This window comes from Arvicanthis niloticus, chromosome 16 (genome assembly GCF_011762505.2).
Source record: "Arvicanthis niloticus isolate mArvNil1 chromosome 16, mArvNil1.pat.X, whole genome shotgun sequence".
NCBI lineage: Eukaryota > Metazoa > Chordata > Mammalia > Rodentia > Muridae > Arvicanthis > Arvicanthis niloticus.
The window spans coordinates 51,308,355-51,325,789 of record NC_047673.1 but is presented as its reverse complement, the minus strand read 5'-3'; positions in this window follow the sequence as shown (position 1 = coordinate 51,325,789).

Sequence of the window (17,435 nt, the reverse complement as noted above, 5' to 3'; positions counted from 1 at the left end):
TTGAATCAAACAAAAATGGGTACTCACTAGAACAGTGTGCACTGGGCAGTGAACCTCCATAGGGTGCCTTGTAGAACTAACTTGCAACAGAGAAATGGGAGCCCTCTACAGCCTAACAGAAATAACAAGACAGCACCTGAAAGATGCAGCAATTTTATGAGGTACCACAAAATATAGACATATTTCATTTTACTACATAATCCAGTAACAAAATCACATACTTGATCTAAAACAAATGAATGCTTAACTTTAATTTTTAAATTTATTTTTGCTTTGTCTTATTTTATTCCATGTGTATGGATGTTTTGTCTGAGTATATGTCTGCGCATGACTTGCATACCTGGTGCCTTAAGAGCCCATGGGAGGGCAGTGGATCCCCTGGAGCTGGAGTTACAGAGTTTTGAACTGTTGTGGATGAACCTTTGGAAGTGCAGCCAATGCTCCTAACCACTGAGCCATTATCACTCCAGCACCCTACACTTAATGTATTTAAAATACAGTGCAAGCAGGATATGGGAGCATGGACCTGAAATACATTACGATCTCAGTATGAGAGCTTCTTGGGAGGCTAAGACAAGAGTACTGCTTCAAGCCAAAGTTTGGGACAAGCCTGTGCAACATAGAAAGACCCTGTCCCCAAGAACCCCTACACTAAAAATATGCTACAGGCAAAGGTCCACATACGCAAGAGGAAACCCACATCTAAAATTATATGTGATCACATACTTTCAAGGGTTTTTATTATTTATATTGTATGAGTATTTCTTTGTTCACTTGGAAGACCAACTGGCATTTATGAGGACCCGGGTCCAAGTGTAGAAAGTATCTTGGATGAGGGCTGGTGACAGAATACAGTCAACAAAGCACTTGTCTTCCAAGTATGAGAATCTCACTTTGATCCCCAGAACCCAGGTTTACAATAGAAGGGTGAGTTATGGTGGTGAGCATTGATAACAAAAGCACTGTGACGCCAGAGATAGCAGATTCCTGTCTTCCGGGTTAGCCGGCCTCATCTATTTGGTGAGTTCTAGAGACACTACCTTAAATAAATAGTGATGATGTCTCAATGAGAGACACTCTCCATAAATAGTGGATGGCTCCTGAAGAAAACACATGAAATTATCTTCTGTCATTTGCACATGTGTGCACCTACACACACATGCACAAATGCAAGAATACACACATACAGTACACTATACTACATACTACACATACACATAATACATACATACATACATACATACATACATACATACAATATCTAGGACAAGGCACAGAACATTCAGAGAGAGATTTTTAAGTTTAAAGGTATTATACATATATTAAATTGGCTAGATGTCATACTGTTACACACATTGTGAGATATAAAATGGGGTTCAAATGGGTAAACCAGAAGGAAGGACGGTCGCTAAGCACCAAGTGCCTTCATAAGAGATCTCTGTTTTGCCTAACATTTTTTCCATTCTTCTGCAGATCTGGTAAAGCTGCCAAAGACTTAACACAATCTCAAAGCCTTTATAAACTAGGTCACCTAATCCAGAACAATAAGCCTTTTTCTCTGGGGAATGTAAATCTTCCAGAACGCCAAAAGTGGTTGAAAACATATTTAGTCATCCACTAAGGTGATTGTGCCTGGATTCCTGTCAGGACTTCCTGCAACTGTGAAGCCAGAGTTCCTAGTTCTGAAATGCAGTTGTTGACCCATTCCTGGATTCTGTAAGGAGCCCATGATTATTCTAACAAATGTGCTTTCTCTCCCATCCATCTAGCACACTTGATTTCTATTGCCTATCACCAAGGGCTCTGATCCTACCCAGCTGCGTGCTGTGTACTTTACACAATAGCTCATTGAAAGCGAGGCTGACAATGGCCTTGGAAAGGTATCAGAATCCCTATTGACACACCAGGCAAGTGAGGCTTACTGGGATTAAAGTAACTTGCCCACCGATGCATAGCTGGTACATGGTAAGATTGGCCAAGCACGCAGGCCTGTGGCTTGCTACCAAGGCTATTCTTCTTCCATCAATGAACAAGGATGTGAGCAGCTTCTGCATTTTCAATAAACTTAACACTCCACTTGAACTCTGTTAAATGCCATTATATACTTACTGACAGATACGATCTATATTCTTGAATGACTCAATAGCTCACCATTTCAGAAAAATCCAGCTTTCCAGTTCTCTATCTGTTTGTATATTTTTTTTATCCCACAGTAGAACAATATAACTGCATACTGTCTCACAATGCTTGTAAATCTGACTCCAAGAGCATGGTTTACAGGCACACTACTAAATAAGGCTAAAACACACAAATCAGTGAAGATGTATTATTTATGTACTGAGCTGAGCAAAGAGAAAATGAAGTATAAGATGTGATGATGTAGCTCAGTGGGGAAACTGCCTCTCTAGGGAGTCCTAGGCTACACTGCTAATTTGAGACCAGCCTGAAAATTTTTAAAGAAATGAAAATTTTTCTGGGGATACTTTACAATTTGGAAAGAGCAATAATGAAGAATACAGTGGTAGAGAAAAAAGTTAAAATGAGAAGAGAATATGTGATTTAGTGTGAAATGGAACTTTCTGAGCAGAGACCACTTGGCTGGGAAGATAGCCCATGGTGTTGTTTATTGCCAAGCTGGAGGACCTGAGCTTGATCCCTGACACACACATGGTAGGAGAGAACCATCACCCACAAGGTATCTTCCAACTTCCACATGCTACAGGGTACATACCTACCTATACACACAAACACACCACACACCACATACATACTTGCACATACACAGATATGCCACACACACACACACAAACACACAAATACACACACATACCACACACATACACAAACACACACACACAAATACACACACATACACCAAACATGCACAGATACATATGCACATACCACACATACTCTTACACACACAGATGCACACACATATACATACCACATACATACATCCACGTGTACATCCACATGTACACACACATACACACAATGTACATACACACACATATCACATATACATCACACACACACACACACATACACACATCTCATATATAACACAAACACCCCGCACAAATAATATTCTATGAAAGCCCTAGGGGTAAAGTGCTCTGCTCCAGAAAAACAGGCAGCAAAGGACAATATGCTTGTCTCTGTCTCTAAGAAAAATGTGTGGTGTCTAAATAACCACCTTAAATAAGAAAAGGTTTCTGTGATGCGTGGCTGACACACCGTACATTTTCATCCCAGGAGAGAACTTCCAGAAGTGGATTACACAGATTTATAGAACACAACTTCAGAGTGGTCACCGTAGCAACGGTGCCATCTTCTTCTTCTGGCTAGATGGGTGACAAGTTACATCACTAATCCTGAGTTTATTAAGAAGTGTCCTCATCTCATGTTGGAAATCTCTCTGGAGAGTTTGGTGCCTTCTCTGAGGTTGGTTATTAGAGATTTATATCCTGAAATGCCAAACTGCATTTTTAATCTATCATTATAGCAGATTATCAGAACCAGAAATGACAAGATTTACCACATGCTTCTCCATGCCTGAGTCTCACAGAGAGAGCTGCACTGCACTACACCATTCAGAGTAAACGTGATGTATGAGTGAATGGGTTTGCCTTCTCACTGAATAATTCCGAGCTCCTTCTTACTAACACAAATTATTTTTATTTCCTCTGAAGAAGACTATGATTAATGATACAAAATTGCACTTGTCTTTAATTGAATAGCATTCCCCCTTTCCTGTGCATTAGTGAGAGATTAGATATTATTATCTAGCTTGTGAAAATTCTGAGTAGAAAATCTTTCTTGTTAGAACGGAACACAGTTGGTGATGGAGATTGTGGAATTATATGCAAGCAGCTATGCGTTGGGCTTCTGTAGTAGAATGCCCCACAGCAGATGCCTGTTGGGCTATCATCCCTCACAGTTGTGATTCTATGTTGCTGGAAGTTCAGGCATATTACCCACATCTTACCTACAAGCCTGGTTTTCTAGGAAAGCATGAAATGAAAGCCAAGAGATGTTACTCACACATGGCGGGCTGAGGCACGAGGGACAGCCCCGGAATAAGGGTTTCTCAGCTTCTGTATTCTGGATGGTTTCGGTTATACAGTGTCTTTATAGGGGGCCTGAACTGTACAGGGTAAAAATACACACCAGCATCTTCCTGCTGGATGCTAGCTATGCATATGATACAGGTGAGGCAGCCAACATCAGCTTGACATTGTCAAATGTCCTCCAGTGAACAAAGTTTCTTCCAGCTGAGAACCACTACCCTGAAGTGTTCCATCTGTTCTGGCTCAAACTAGAAGACATTGTACTAAGTTCTCCTAGTTTCTTCCCAAATCTGTCACCTTGTTCTGGTAATAGAAGCTCTGGTTAATGGGGTAGCTTTCTAGGATACAGATCATAGTTCCCAGTGTCCCTAGCAATGCTGTCAAGGTTAGGGCAATATAATTTAAGTGAAAATAATGTCAATAATCTCCTGATCATATCCACAAAAGTAAAATTTTGTTCTATTAGCAATTCCTGCTATCTTGGGGTAAATATGATAAGGAAAGATTGTGCTGGCCTATTTTCTGTTTCTATAGCAAAATGTGCAAGGCTGCTAGGTAATAGTAAATATCATAGTGAGAGTTTCTATCAGTGTGTTTTCTGTTACTGTAACAAAACACCCGAGGCTGAGTAGTTTCGGAAATAGGATACTGGAGCTTCTGAGTCACTCTGGTGGGAAACTGGTGGTAGATGGTACCACAGGGCAGTACCCTGTGTAAGAGAGAGAGATGGAATCAGACAGCAGGGGCAGGTCTACCTTACACTCTTCACTCAAAACCTAATCTGTATATTATTACAATGCTGCGTAATTTCCTCTAAAGGTAGTGCTCCCAAGGGCTTCTCCGTGGAATCAAACTCAAACAGGTACCATCAAGAAATAAGGATGTTCTCAGTGATATACCACTTGCCTAGAATGTATGAAGCCTTGGGTTTAAGCCCAGTGCCACACACTGAGTTTCCTACATCTTTTATGTCCACACATTGGGAATCAAGCTTCTAATACGTGAGCTTTGGGTGATAAGCAGAAACTATGTCTAAATCACAAAACAGGTCTACCTGCTATATGAGATCCAGGAAGTAAAGACACACAGTGAGTGTGGCAGAGCCATTGCATAAAGGGTCACTGTTTGATATATAGAGGTAACATAACATATCAGTTCTGAGCCCTGAGAGAAAAATAACTTATCTCTTTCATTCTCCCTTTTATATTTGGTTTTACTATAGTAACAAATTTGTTTCTGACTCAACCAGATTTCTAAGAGAATTCTTCTCACTACAATGGTCCAACCATGAGGGTCTGTATTACTCTATTTTCTGTGGCTGTAACAAAACACTTAAGGCTAGGCACTTTATTTAAAAAAAAAAAAACCAAGTTTATGGAGGCTGGAGAGATGGCTCAGGGATTAAGAGCAGTGGCTACTTACCCTGAGGAGCCAGGTCCGGTTCCCAGAACCCCCATGGTAGCTCACAACTCTTGTAACTCCAGTTCCAGAGGATCTGCGCCCTCACACAGACATACATGCAGGCAAAACATCAATTAAAAATATCAAATTTTGTTTGTTTGTTTTTTTGTTTTTCAAGACAGAGTTTCTCTGTGTAGCCCTGGCTGTCCTGGAACTCACTCTGTAGACCAGGCTGACCTCCAACTCAGAAATCCACCTGCCTCTCCCTCCCAAGTGCTGGGATTAAAGGCATGTGCCACCACTGCCCGTTAATTTTTTTTTAAGACCTAAATTTATTTAACCATTTTGGAGGTTCAAGAGCATGACAAACACCAACAATTGCTTCCCTCCAATCGGCATCTCCTGGCTACATCACAGCGTGGTAAAATGACAGTTAACTCTCATTGGCACCTTTACTGGATCTGGAGCCAAGTAGGAGACACCTCCTGGAGTACCTGGGAGGGTGCTGCCAGAGAGGTTTAACTGAGGATGGCAGACAATTCTGAATGTGGGCAGCAGCAAACATCAGCTGTGGTCATGAACTGAATTGAACGGGGGGAGGGGGGGAAGTCAGATAGATAATCGCCAGCATCCATCTCTCTCCACTTCCTGACTGCAGACAAAATATGCCAGACTGTCTCATGGTCTTGTATTGTGCCTTCTCTGACACAATGAGCTGTATTGACTGAAACTGTAACCTAAATTTAAGCCTTCCTTCCTTGGGTTGCATTCGTCATTTTCCCCCAAGCAATGGGAAATAGAAAATAATACTGTGAGTAATTTGATGGTGGCACAGAATGAAAGAGGCCACATGGTGAGAGAGAAGGCCAGGACAACTCAGGGGCAAGGCTTGTTCTTCCTGTATAACAACATCTGCTCTTGCAGGAACTAACCAGGGTCCCATGATAACTACAGTAACCCCCTTCCAGGTAGCATTTGCCTAATCACCTTAACATTGGGTCCCAATCTGTGACTCTTCCACTCCAACAAGCCATGTTGGGGACCAAACATCTAACATGTAAGCCTTTGAGCAACACCCTCAAATCATAACCCAAACCCTAGCAAGCCCCCAGTCAGTGCTCTGGGAAACCGGAAAACCAGAGGGGTGTATGTTCCTGGAAGAACATTTTTCTTCCTTACAGAAACAATGGCATTTCTCAATTCCTCATGTGGACATGATTCCTAGGGTGGTGGCAACTATCACCTTTAAACCCGTGAATGCACTGATGTCAGGACATCTTTTCTCGGATTTCAATGGATTCAATGACTACAGTTGGGTTTTCTGTCATTTGTGGCCATTGCTAACTGATGCACAGCTGCTGGCTGTAGGACCTGGAGAAATTTGTAACAAATATTTTCTTCCCTTCTAAAATATTCTGGAGACTACAGAAAGGCCAATTGTCTGTGTTCACAAACTCAGCTCAAGCTGTGTGTGATTTCTTATAATATTTTGATGTTCATTTACCTATCTAAAAAGGTTTGGTACTCCCAAGGATTCCAAATTGTACTATGCCTGGAATCCACACACTTGGGAAGTAGAGGTGAAAGGATCAAAAATGAAAGGCCATCCTTGGCTATCTAGAGAGCTAGAGGCCAGCCCAAACTACATGAGATCCTATTTAAAGGATGGTAAATATATAAAGTATATTTGGGGATATTGGCAGTTTCTTATAAAAGCAAACCAGTCCTTTCTGCACACCCTAGCCATCATTTACTTTGGAAAATTAATACCGGAGAAATTAAAACCTATGTTTATACATACACAGAATAATCTTCCCATGAATATTTATAGCACTTTCTTCTGTTATAGTGAAAGCCTATCCAAATGTCTATGTCAAAGCATGAATGAATGGTTAAATGAACCTTGGCTTCATACAATGGGACACGTATGAGCCAGCAGTAGAAAGAATAAGAGTGAAGTTAAGTATGAATACCAATCACGTCAGGTGGGCCTCTAGGCATCGTGTTTACCGAAAAGCATCAGCCCAGAGGTTTCCATACTCACTTACGACACTCATACTCACTTACGACACTTACTAACACAGATCGGGTAGCTCATAAAAAAAGAAGTTAATTCCTCAAAGTGTTTTCAACTAAGAAGTCAGGGAATCAGCTTCTAGTGAAGGATTTCTTGTGTCTTTGTGTGACAGAGAGGACGTCAAGAGGACAGCAAGGGGGGTGAGGGGCTGTCAGCTCAAGGCTCTCTAATCTGAACATGTAGGAGGCAAAGCCTAAAGAAGGAATGGAGGAATCAGATCCATAGACCTATTTTCTTCAAGGGAAGGAAGTGATGTCTTTTTCACCCAGAAGGCTGGAGAACATGTTGTCTAACCACCTGGTGATCCTTTACTATTCTGTGAAGCCAGCCTTCCTGGATCCTCTAAAATCCAGAGCATCACTGAGGCCCTTAGGCTCTCAGTGAATAGAGCCCATCCTTATGAAAGAGGTCCCATGTGCTTTTCATCCTCCATCAAGAGAATCCATTCTTTTGTTTATTACAAGTCTGTCCTCCCTAGACCCTTACCTTGAACACTGTTCATCTGTCACTAGAACTCATTGTTATTGTAAGGGTCACCGGTGCTTTGCAAAGGAGTTTCAACTTAGCTGTGCCTAAAGCTTTATTGTGACAATTGTCACATGGAAACCTCTTTCCAAAGTTCACTGTGCTTAAATGAGTAAGGAAAATAAACCCTGAGGTCAGACTCTGGAAGTTTCCACCCAGCACCTGCTAAGGTGGCGCTGACTTGAGGTTCTTTCTCCTTTAAAAAAAAAAAAAATGTTTTATTGATTCTTTGTGGGTTTCACGCCACGCACCACAGGCCTGCACGTCTCCAGGGCCCCACATATCTATCTGCCCCTTGTCCATGCAAACTCCCCCTGAAAACAAAACATGAACAAACAACAACAACAAAGCAAGCACAGTGGAAGCTGTAGTGTGCCACAGTGTATCCCCCAGTCTATCCCTCTGACCACACATCTCCATTTGCAGATGTTCATTGACGTGACTCACTCTGGTCTGGTTCCAGGTCTCTGGCTTCCTTGACACCATCAATACTGGATCCTCACAGGGACTCTTCTGGGTTATCTTGATGTTGCTGGGTCATGGAGATCCTGCAGCTTTGAAACGGGAAGACTGGTGTTGGTCTCAGGCCCCATCAATTAGCAGATAATATAGATTTGGGAGTGAGCTAATTCAGAGCCCTGGATCTGGGCCTAGGTGGTAACTGAGCTGGGCAGCCCACCGATTCTTCCTATCCACACCACCAGGTCAAGTTCTCCAGCACTGCTCCCGCTAGGCCACCCAGTGCCACCATCAGCAGGAGACAGGGTCAGCTCTCCTGTTCTCATGCCCTCAGGGCTGGCTCACCCACACCCATGCCCCCAGAGCCAGCTCCACTGTGCTGCCCAGGTAAGGTATAGTCCCTCTCTCTCACTCTCACATCCTCAAGGCTGGCTCACCAGTGCCTTCAGCCTCAGGGCCAGCTCCACTGTGCTGCCCAGGCTAGATGCAGGGTCTGCTTTCCCCAGTGCTGAAGCTGGCAAGAGGCAGGGACAGCTCACTGGCTCTCATAACCCCAGGACCAGTTATTATGACTGCCACAGGTGGTGAAGGGCAAAGTGGGGCATTACCCACCTACCCATGCCACCTCACATTAGATGAGTGGCAGAGCCAGCTTCCCTTCACTTTGTCTTCAGGGCTGGCTCACACAGTCCTCCTTGACCAGGGCCAGCACTACTGTGCTGCCTAGGTGAGGTGCAGGTCCTGCTCTCCGAGTGCTACAGGTGGCAAGGGGAAGGACCAGCTCACCTGCTCTTGTGACCCTGGGATCGGCTCTCCTGACTGCCTCAGGTGGCAAGGAGATCCTGCAGCTTCAAAACAGCAGGACTTTCATGTGTCCCAATCCTTAGCAGATGATGTCGATTTCAGGGTGGTCCCATCATCCCTGTGTCCATAGATCATATTCCCACTAGAGAACATGGGGTTGTCTCTCCTGACCCCACCTCCTTGCCCAGGCCACCTCACAGGAGAGATGTGGCAGGGCTAGCTCTCCTGTGCTCTCACACCTAGGGAGGGCTCCCCTGTGTCCCCTCCACAAAGGCCAGCTCTACTATGCTGCCCTTACTCACTTTCATGACCCCAGGGCCAGTTCTCCTGACTCCCATAGGTGGTGAGGGGTGAGGCAGCGGTGAAGAGCATCACCCTTGCACCCGTGACACCTCATGGCAGACAAGTGGCTTAGCTGGTTCCCCCGAGCTCTTGCCCTTGGGGCTAGCTTACCTGCAGCACACCCTCGATCAAGGCAAACTCACCATTGCCACAGATGGTGAGGGGTGAGGTAGGGAAGACTTCACTCCTGCACCCATGCTACCTCATGGCAGACAAGTGACAGGGCCAGCTCTTCCAACCTCGCACCCTCAGGTCTGGCTCACCTGCGTCCCTGACACGAGAGTCAGCTCTGCTGTGCCAAGAGAGGTGCAGGGCCTGTTCTCCTGAGTGCTTCCGTGAGGAGCAGGGCTAGTCTTCCTGGGCTCATGACTCTGTGGGCTGATTTCCTGACTCCTGGAAGTGGCAAGGGGTGTTTGTGTGTGTGTGTGGGGGGGGGGGGGGGGTTGCGGTATGAAGGAAGGGTTATGACCTCTGCTCCTGTGCTACCCCATGGCAGACAAGTAGGAGGATCAACCTTCCCATATGCATGCCCTTGGGGCAGGCTCGACTACTCCAGAGATGCAGGAATGGTCCAATATGTATAAATCAATTAAGTGTAATCTACCATATAAACAAACTGAAAGAAAAAAGATGATCATCTCATTAGATTCAGAAAGGGCCTTTGACGTAATTTAATACCACTTCATGATAAAAGTTCTGGAGATACTAGAATACAAGCATCAGACCTCAAAATAATAGAGGTGATTTACAGCCAACCCACAGCCAACATCAACCTTAATGGACAGAAACTCGAAGCACTTCCACTAAAATCAGGAACAAGACAGGGTTGTCCACTCTCTCCATATCTATTCAGTATAGTACTTGAAGTCTTAGCTAGAGTAATAAGACAACCGAAGGAGATCAAGGGGATCCAATTCGGAAGGGAATAACTCAGAGGTATCTTTAATTACAGATGATATGGTTGTATATACAAGTGACCCTAAAAATTCTACCAGGAAGATTCTACAGATGAGAAACACATTTAGCAAAATAGCAGAATGCAAAATTAATATGCAAGAATCTGTAGCCTTTCCATATACAAAGGGACTGAGAAAGAAATCAGAGAAACAATATCATTCACAATAGCTAAACAGCAACAAAAATCAGGGTAATACCAACCAAGCAGGCGAAAGACTTGTTTGATAAAACCTTTGAGATATCAAAAAAAGAAATTGAAGAAGATATCAGAAGATGAAAAGCTCTCCAGGCCCATGAGTAAGTAGGATTAACACAGTGAAAATGGTCATCCTAGCAAAGGCAATCTACAGAGTCAGTGCAATCCCTGTTAATATTCCAACACAATTCTTCAAAGACCTTTAAAAGACAATTTTCACCTACATATGGAAAGACAAAAAACTCAAGATAGCAAAACAAAAATCATTCTGAATATTAAAAGTACTGCTGGAAGTACCACTGGTCCATTTCAAATTGTGCTACAAAGCTATAATAATATAAAGGGCATGGTACTGGCACAGAAACAGACACAATGATTTATGAAATTGAATTGATGACCCAAACATAAATTCACACACCTATGGACACCTGATATAGATATAGATATAGATATAGATATAGATATAGATATAGATATAGATATAGATATATGCAGTATATATATGCAGTATATATAAATATGCAGTATATACATGCAGTATATACATGCAGTATATACATGCAGTATATACATGCAGTATATATATGCAGTATATATATGCAGTATACATATATGCAGTATACATATGCAGCATATATGCAGTATATATGCAGTATATATGCAATATATATGCAGTATATATATGCAGTGTATATATATGCAGTATATATATGCAGAAGTACACACTGGAAAAAAAAGACAGCATCTGCAACAAATGATGCTGGTCAATCCAGATGGCTGAATCTAGAAGAACACAAATAGATCCATACTTATCACTCTATACAAAACTCAAATCCAAGTGGATCAAAGACCGTAAAACCAGATAAATTGATAGAAGAGAAAGTGGAGAATGGCCTTGAACTCATTGGCACAGGAAAAGACTTTCTGAACAGAGTACCAATAGCGTGATAACTAAGGACAGCAATAGATAAATGGGATCTCATGAAACTGAAAACCTTCTGTAAGGCAAAGGATACCGTCACTTAAAGTTGCAGCCTACTGAACAAGAAAATACTTTTTAACAATTGTACCTGTGATAGAGGTATCTAAAATAGTCAAAGAACTAAAATACTTGGACATCAAGAAAACAAATAACCCAATTAAAAAATGAGATACAGATTTAAAAAAAAAATTCTCAAAAGAAATTCAAATGGCTGAGAAGCACTTACAGAAATGTTCAATATCCTTAGTCATCAGCAAAATACAAATGAAAACTACTTTGAGATTTGATCTTACACTTGTCAGAATGGCTAAGATCAATTAAACAAATGACAGCTCATGATGTCAAGGATGTGGAGTAAGGGGAACACTCTTCCACTGCTGGTGGGAGTGCAAACTTATACGCTCACCATGAAAATCAGTGCAACAGTTTCTCAGGAATGTGGGAATCAATTTACCTCAAGATACTCATTGGGCATATACCCGAAGGATGCTTCATCCTACAACAGAGACATTTGCTCAACTATGCTCAATGCTGCTCTCTACATAGTAGACAGAAATTGGAAACAGCCTAGATGTCCACCAATAGATTAATGGATAGAGAAAATGGGGTATATTTATACAATGAAAATTACTCAGCCATTTAAAATGAGACTCACAGGTAAATGGGGGGAGCTAAAAAAATCCTGAGGGAGGTAACCCAAACCCAGAAAGACAAATGTGGTTTGTATTCCCTTATATGTGGACATTAGCTGTTAAGTCTTTGATAGGCACACTACAATCCACACAACAACAGGAATTTGGTATAGATGTATGGAGCAAGGGTCTAGTAAGGAGGGAGGGACCTCCCCAGGAAAGGGAAATAGCGTAGATAGATATGGACTGATGAGAGCAGGAGGGAGGATCAAATGAGAAGTGAGGCAGGAAATATAGAGAGGGACAGCTAAAACCAAGGGCCACTGGAGGGGTTGTATGGAAATCCTATATAGAAATATAATAGAACCTTCCTAAAACATATTGATATATAAATAAAGGAGATGGAAATGGAACTGCCAAATAATTTAAAAAAAAAAAAAAAACAAAAACAAAAACAGAGCCTCATCTACCAAATGTAACTCCCAGTATTGGAAATGAGTTACATCTATTTGAGTTGTTGGCTAAAGGGGGCTGTGATGGTTTGCATATGCTGAGCCCAGGGAGTGGCACTATTAGAAGAGATGGCCTTGTTGGAGTAGGGGTGTCATTGTGGGTGTGGGCTTTAAGACCCTCATCCTAGCTGCCCTGATGTCAGTGTTCTGCTGGCTGCCTTCAGATGAAGATGTAGAACCCTCAGCTCCTCTTGCACCATGTCTGCCTGGATGCTGCCATGTTACTGCCTAGGTGATAATGGACTGAGCCTCTGAACCTGTAAGCCAGCCTCAATTAAACGTTTTCCATATAAGAGTTGCTTTGGACATGGTGTCTGTTCATAGCAGTAAAACCCTAACTAAGACAGGGGCTAATGGGAACCTCCCAAACAACCTAGGCTGTTGCCAAGGCTATTGGTTGTTCTCCTCAAACTGATGGTAAGGCACCATTGCTAAAGACAACACCTACACAATTTACTGAACATGAAGAAGTTAAGCTGGTGCCTACCTGAAGCCTTCACCCCTAAGGCACCAGAAGGTACTCTGCATTCTGCCAAAGGAGAAATGTAAATACCAACTCAGCTACAAAACCTTTGACCTACAATAGTGTCCTGACTGCAAGATGCAATAGTTCAATAGTGACACAAAGTTTGTGGGCATAACCAAGGAACATTTGATTGGATTTAAGACCCACTTCATGAGAGAAAAATCCATTTCTAATTCTTCTTGGGTGTTCAAGAACCTGAGACTAGATATTCCACAGACCTAGGAGAAAACCAAATACTACTGTTCTGAAAAAAAAACAAAAAACAAAAAACAAAAAACAAAAACAAAAACCAGCAATAGTGACATTCGTCTATACTTGTAGACCAGTGCCTTGCTCAGGCACCATTAGAAAAGCTTCCTCCTGCAAAAGATGTCAACAAAAACCCAACATCCAGACAATATTCAGAGAGCAAGAGACCCTGAAACTGTCAGTCATAAAGGGATGTCTCCATGAAATCCCTTCCCCAAGGAAGTAGATAGTCTAAGTGCCAGAGGGGACAGAGGACACCGAGGAAACAAAGACCTGACAACACAGAAGGACCAGTGCACATATGAAGTCACAGAGAGTGTGGCAGCATGCACAGGCCTGCACCCAATGGGGTCGCAGAGCTGAGAATGGAAGTGGACACAGCCCCACCCCTAACACAGAAGCTATCGCCAATCATTAACCTCTTGTAAGTGAAGGCCCCGTGCTCAGCTACTGCTGATGGCCAACACAAAGTGAACTCGGTGCCTTTTTTGGAGGTTCCTGCCTCAGAGAGTTTTGTCTGGGCTTTTTTTGACTTTTGTCTTTTTTTTGTTTTTAACCTTACAGGTCTTTTGCATACATATTATGGCTTGATTTTGTGCTTTTAGGAAATTCCTGTGTTTGTGAGTGTGTACCTCTACATCTAGATGTGTTTCGTGTGGTTTTTCTTTTTGGGGGAGGGGCTTAAAATTTTACTTTTGGTACAACAAAACCGGCTGGTAAGGTAGATTAACTTCAGGAGGCTTAAGTCTAGGTTTATGATTATATTTTTGCATCTTTTTCAACTCCCCCCGAAAAAGACAGAAATTGAATAATTTTCTGCTGTTCTGGTTTTTTTTTTGTTTTAAATCTTGTTTGGTATATACCTGAAAAAATTCTGAAAGTGACTTTAAGTTCTTTTTTTTTCTTTACTAGTAACTTTTAAAAAAATGTTTATCAAAGACTTTATAAGTTTGGTAATGCTCAATAACAAGATGCCCATACAATCAGAAGTGTAACCCAATACCCAACCTAGATATACCAACTATCTTTAACTGGTGGAGACCTGCAAAATCTGCCTCCATGTTCCCACACACACACACACACATCTCCTAGCTCCTCCTCTCCTTCTCTTTCTCTCCTTACTCCAAGACAGGAAGCTGTCAGGAACAGACAGGTCTCTAATCAAAATGAACATTAACATAGAAATGTTTGTAACTTCAATTCTGTGGATTTCTGACGTTTTGAAAACCAACTATCCACGTAAGGCAATCTGGACTGTTGTCTGTTAACTCTTCTCAGCTATTTCTAAAGAAAATACAGAAAACACCCTAACAATAAACTCAGAGCCATGAGTTTGCTATAGGCCCTTAACTCACAGGTTAATCATCTCAAATCAGTTAAAAAAAAAAAAAAGTCAAAGAAGAACTGGGTCTAAGCCTTGTATTCCTAAATGTGTTATATAGGCACAATGCCTATGAGAGTAACAATATTAATCTCATTTTTATATCAATAAGAAACTCATACCAATGAAAATCTTAAATTTGAAATCAAAGTAAATTTTGTATCATTTAAGAAATTATAACTTCATCTTAATAACAATTATACAGATTTCTACCAATAGGTTATGGCTACGCAATAAATGCTATCTATTCCTCCCTGTTCCAACAAAACCACTACTTTTCCCTAGAACAGCAGCCCATTATTAGCTCAGTCCCCAAGCCCAGGGAATAGGAGCGCCAACTCTTCATTAACTTCTTCAAGCTGATTATGGGCAATGAGATATTAGAAGAGGAGTGGGGGCGGGGGAAGAGTAAATAGATAAGCCTCTGATACTGTGTCTTCTTTGCATCCAGCTGAAATTCCAGGACATCAGAGGTTCAAGCAGGTCTGCTCAGCTTGCTTGATGAGTAGATACACCAAGGCTGTGTATTCGGCAATATACAATTCTCAAAAGAGATTTTAGTATCAAGATAATTTTTTGTTCAAATTCTGGAATCTAGTCTTCTGGCGGCCTGCCTCTGTCACGTCTAATCCGTAAATTCTGGGAGTTTCTATGAGAGTGTGCTCCCACCATCCTCCCGTTCCTTCCTCCCTGCTCTTGAAATTCACCAACACTAGGGAATCCAAACTTTTAGGCACCAAGGCCTTCTACTTCCACTGATGCCTGACAAGGCCACCCTCAACTATCTATACAGGTGGAACCATGAGTCCCTCCCTTTGTGTTCTCAGGCTGGAGGTTTTAGAATGGCTACTCCAGCTTGTGTCTTAGGGCCATTTGCTAGAAAATTGTTTTCCAGCCTTTTACTCTAAGGTAGTGTCTGTCTTTGTCACTGAGGTAGGTTTCCTGTATGCAGCAAAATGCTGGGTCCTGTCTATTTATCCAGTCCGCTAGCCTATGTTTTTAATTGGGGAATTGAGTCCATTGATGTTAAGAGATATTAAGGAACAGTGATTGTTGTTGCTTCCTGTTATTTTTGTTCTTAGAGGTAGAATTATCTTTGTGTGGCTATCTTCTTTTGGATTTGTTGGAAGAGGATTACTTTCATGATCTTTCTAGGGTATAATTTCCCTCCTTGTACTGGAGCTTTCCCGCTATTATCTTTTGTAATGCTGTGCTTGTGGAAAGATATTGTATAAATTTGGTTTTGTCATGGAATATCTTGGTTTCTCCATCTATGGTAATTGACAGTTTTGATGGGTATAGTAGCCTGGGCTGGCATTCGTGTTCTCTTAGGGTCTGTATGACATCTGTCCAGCATCTTCTAGCTTTTATAGTATCTGGTGAGAAGTCTGGTGTAATTCTGATGGGTCTTCCTTTATATGTTACTTGGCCTTTTTCCCTTACTGCATTTAATATTCTTTCTTTGTTTTATGCATTTGGTGTTTTGATTATTATGTGATGGGAGGTATTTCTTTTCTGGTCTAGTCTATTTGGCGTTCTGTAGGCTTCTTGTATGTTTATGGGCATCTCATTCTTTAGGTTAGGAACGTTTTCTTCTATAATTTTGTTGAAGATATTTATTGGCCCTTTAAGTTGGGAATCTTTACTCTCATCTATACCTTATATTATATTTATATCTATACCTTATATTCTTATCTATATCCTTAGATTTGGTTTTCTCATTGTGTCCTAGATTTCCTGGATATTTTGTATTAAGAACTTTTTGCATTTTCTTTTACAGTTGTGTCAATATTTTCAACGGTATCTTCTGCACCTGAGATTCTCTCTTCTATCTCTTGTATTCTGTTGGTGATGCTTGCATTTGTGACTCCTGATCTTTTTTCTAGGTTTTCTATCTCCAGGGTAGTCTCCCTTTGTGATTTCTTGATTGTTTCTGCTTCCATTTTTATGTCCTGGATGGTTTTGTTCAATTCCTTCACCTGTTTGGTTGTGTTCTCTTGTAAGTCTTTAAGGGATTTTTGTGTTTCCACTTTAAGGGCTTCTACCTATTTACCTGTGTTCTCCTCAAATTCTTTGAGAGTGTTATTTATGTTCTTTTTAAAGTCCTCTATCATCATCATTAGAAGTAATTTTAAATCTGAATCTTGCTTTCCTGGTAAAATATGGAGAATTCAGGACTTTCTAGTATGGGAGAACTAGGTTCTAATGATGCCAAGTACCCTGGGTTGCTGATGCTTATGTTCTTGAGCTTGTCTTTTGCCATCTGGATCGCCTTAGTGCTACCTGCACTCACTGTCTCTGACTGAAGCCTGTCTTTCC